Raw genomic sequence first — 3,764 nt, 5'->3', positions numbered from 1 at the left:
ATTGTAACATCTATAAATTACTTGTATCTCAGATCGGGACGCGAAACTCTGCTCGATCCGGACGTGCGAACTCCCGGCAGTATTGCCTCGCACCTACGCGTGCGGTCGCAGCGTGCAACATTGATGTAGTAAATATCAACAAATCACTACACACTACATCAATTTCGTATGAATACATATGCACAAAAAGAAACGCAAAAAGTCAGTGAAAAACATTTTAAAAAAATTGCATGGCATGTATTTTGTAGGAAAAATTTTGCTCTACAATTTCTATTCTTATCATTTTTTGTGTAAAAGTAGCGATTTCGGAGAAATTTGCGACGAAAAGATATGCTAAAGCAATTTTTCTATGAGCGCTTTAGTGACTTTAGCGCTTCCCGTGACTTTAAACCCTAATTGAGAGATTTCTATGGGAATTAGCTTTATGGTGCATTAAACCTTTTTAATGCAAAATTTTATGGCGAATTTTTTTAGTCCTATGATTTTTTTCACGTCCGAGTATTGATTTAGATGATAAATGAGGAAAACTCCAAACGAGACCGCTCTAAGGGTAGTTTTTCGTCCAAAAGAGAATGTTCCATCGACGATTAGTGTGGGAACTTTTTTTAGTTCCTTATTTTAACCCTTTTGAGAGTTCATTTACAAAAAATCAAAACTATATAACTTTTTTCTTCTATTTGGCTATTTTTTGTCTAATTTGCCTGGACTAAATATTTTTTTACTTACATTCCTTATCAAGGGGGGAGTACTGTTAGAGTCCTAGATTATCAGAGAAGCGCGACCGGCTTATGGCAGTATCGCAAAAGTACTAGAAAATATTAAAAATGGCGTCGAATGGCCAATCATAAGATTGATTTATTCGGCAGCCATTTATAATAGCGATAAATCAATCTTATGATTGGCCATTTGCGTGTCCAATCAGGACTCGTAACACCGGTCGCGCTTCTCTGATAATCTAGGACTCTAAGTACTGTAGGGATTCTAGTGACATTAAGTTGCACCTTGTGCATTCCTACTATATTTAGTTCAGTTAAGCTTCTAGTATATACTTATTCTATGTTCTTGTTGAGCTATCACTTTTTGGCGCACTTCCTGATTTGATTCGCGCGTGGCGCTCGGTACGGTACGGAAGTGTTTTTCGCGGATTATCGAGCTCTCGCTTTTATACTAACGCGAATTTAATATTTTAAAAAAATTTTTTTATATTGTAAGCAATATGTAAATTTAGAATTGATCTTTATTATATATAAAATATACTAACGCGAATTTAATATTTTTTTAAAATTTTTTTAAACAGATCCAATTGCAAAAATTTAACATTTATTTAAAAAACTTTAAAAATTAAAACTTTTATTATTATTTGTATGTATAGGGAAGAAGATTCACGATCGATGAAAAAGTTTTGGCTTTATCATTGTATAAGCAATCTGGATCTTGTTACAACTTATTATCAAAATTATTTGTTTCACCAAGTATTACAACTCTTAAATCTTTGTTACGAACAATTTCTTTACAACCAGGAATTAATAAATTTATGTTTGAGCATCTTCGGCAACATGTTACAAAAATGCAAGCACGAGATAAATTATGTGTATTATTGTGGGACGAGATGTCATTAGAAGCCAATTTGCAGTATGACCAATTAAATGATAAAATAATAGGCTTTGAAGATTGGGGACATAGACGTACATCATTAATAGCCGATCATGCATTGGTTTTTATGGGCACGAGGAATTGTGAAAGGGTGGAAAATACCATTGAGTTACAACTTCTGTAAAAGTCAAACAAAATCTGCACAGTTATTAAGATGTATCAAGGAAATTATAAAAGAATTAACTCAAATTGGTTTGACAATTATTGCAACTGTATGCGATCAAGGAGGACTAAATATGGCAGTCATTAATAAACTTCTCGAGGATTCAAGAAGGAAATGTATACAAACTGTAGGGTTGAGAACACATAAACATGCACTTCCGTTCCTTTACATATATACTCCATGGCTACGCCATATTGTCGCCATCATCGATAACAGAGTTCCTATCTACAAAACATATACTCATGGTTCTTCTCCGCGATCCGTAGACATTATCGCCCTCATTCCTTTTGTAACTTCCAATAAAGCAAGTTGTTGTGTTATACGAGTGTCTATACCGAAATCCTCTGATTCCCACTCTTATATAGGATAAAACCCCTACAAAACAAATCAAGAACATTGTGAGTATAATCGTAAATAATATAAATATAAATATAAATATAAAGAATATTAATAAATAAAAAAGAAAAATTAAAAGAAATATTTAAAGTTAAATATTTGTATAATAACATAAATACATATCATAATCTCATTAATTTTTTTCATTTATTTTATTTTTAATATATATGAATATATATTAATATTAATATATATTCTGTTTTAATTAATATATATTAAAAAACTAATTTATATAAATATATGATAAAAAATATAAATAATATTAATATAAATAAAAATAAATAATATAAATATAAATATAAATAATATTAATAAATAATACGTAAATGATTCTTATTTTTTTACAACAGGAGGTATTATTGAACTTTGTGGGCAAAATATTGTACCCATCTATGATCCACCACATCTTATAAAAGGAATTCATAATAATTTATTAACTAAAGATTTAGAAGTTAATGTTACTACAAATTTAAACAAAAATGAACGACAGTTTGCATCATGGGATATCATTGAACTTGCATACAAAACGGATATTTATACAAATACATTAAATCGTCAATTGCCAAAATTAACTGATGAACATGTAATTAAAGCAAAAATTAAAAAAATGAAAGTTAAATGCGCTACTCAGATTTTTAGTGCAAGATTATCAGCATATATTGAATACAACAGCAAAATCAAAAGTAATTTAATAACAAATAAAAATAATAATAAAAAAAAATAAGTTAATTAATAAATAAATTGTTAATAAATTAAATAATATATTTGTATGTACTTTATCTTTGCAGAAGGATTTGTCGATTCACAGATTGGTCCGCTACAAATACCGAACAAAACATGATACGGCAATGGTATTAGATTTTTTTAATAAAGTTTTTGATTCCGTGAACGCACATACTTTGCATCCACAAACTCCTTTACGCGCTGCAGTAACAAACAATAGTAAACATCATCATTTTTGGCCATATGCTATTAAATTATTGTCTGACATGCGATATGTAGATCCAAAAACTAAGAAACCAGTTAAATGCATACCATCATTAAAAAATTGGATTAAAACTTTACGTGGATTTGAAAACATATGGAAAGTAATTACTAACGCAGGCATCCAATTTTTAAAAACACAAAATATAAATCAAGATCCTTTAGAAAATTTTTTTGGAATGATTCGTAGCCACGGACGTCGAAACATTAATCCCTCATGTAGTCAATTCTCTGGATCATATAAAACATTACTAATAAATAATTTAACTTCAAAACGCTCTGTAAGTTATAATTGCGAAAATGAAAATAATGACGATTTACTTTTTACGTTAAAGCAATTTATAACAAATGATCAAGTAATTAACAATAGTGAACAAATAGTGGAAGAAGATCATATTGAATTATCTCAAATCACACATCAAACAATAGTCCATAAAGTTTCACCTAATAAAAACAGTCAAGCATATGTTGCTGGTTGGATTGCAAAAAAAGTTTTATCTTTAAAACAATTTAAAAATTGTGAATATAAACAGAGTCTTTTAACGTCAGATACTACATGCGAAGAGTA

The 3,764-nt window shown here is 29.5% G+C and overlaps 1 long non-coding RNA gene across 2 annotated transcripts; it reads left to right on the top strand.

Annotated features, from left to right (window-relative positions):
• Positions 1-1,354: 1,354 nt before the first annotated feature.
• On the top strand, positions 1,355-3,105 carry LOC105449444. 2 transcript variants are annotated; one of them, XR_974347.1, is made up of 3 exons: positions 1,355-2,214; positions 2,563-2,895; positions 3,001-3,105. It is a non-coding gene; the product is annotated as an uncharacterized LOC105449444 (long non-coding RNA). The 2 variants fall into 2 exon arrangements; XR_974348.1 differs by lacking the exon at positions 2,563-2,895.
• Positions 3,106-3,764: the final 659 nt, after the last annotated feature.

The sequence above is a fragment of the Wasmannia auropunctata genome, unplaced genomic scaffold (genome assembly GCF_000956235.1).
Source record: "Wasmannia auropunctata unplaced genomic scaffold, wasmannia.A_1.0 LD336076.1, whole genome shotgun sequence".
NCBI classification, from domain to species: Eukaryota; Metazoa; Arthropoda; class Insecta; order Hymenoptera; family Formicidae; genus Wasmannia; species Wasmannia auropunctata.
The sequence above is the reverse complement of the archived record's forward strand: the minus strand, read 5'-3'. Positions and strand labels throughout refer to the sequence as shown.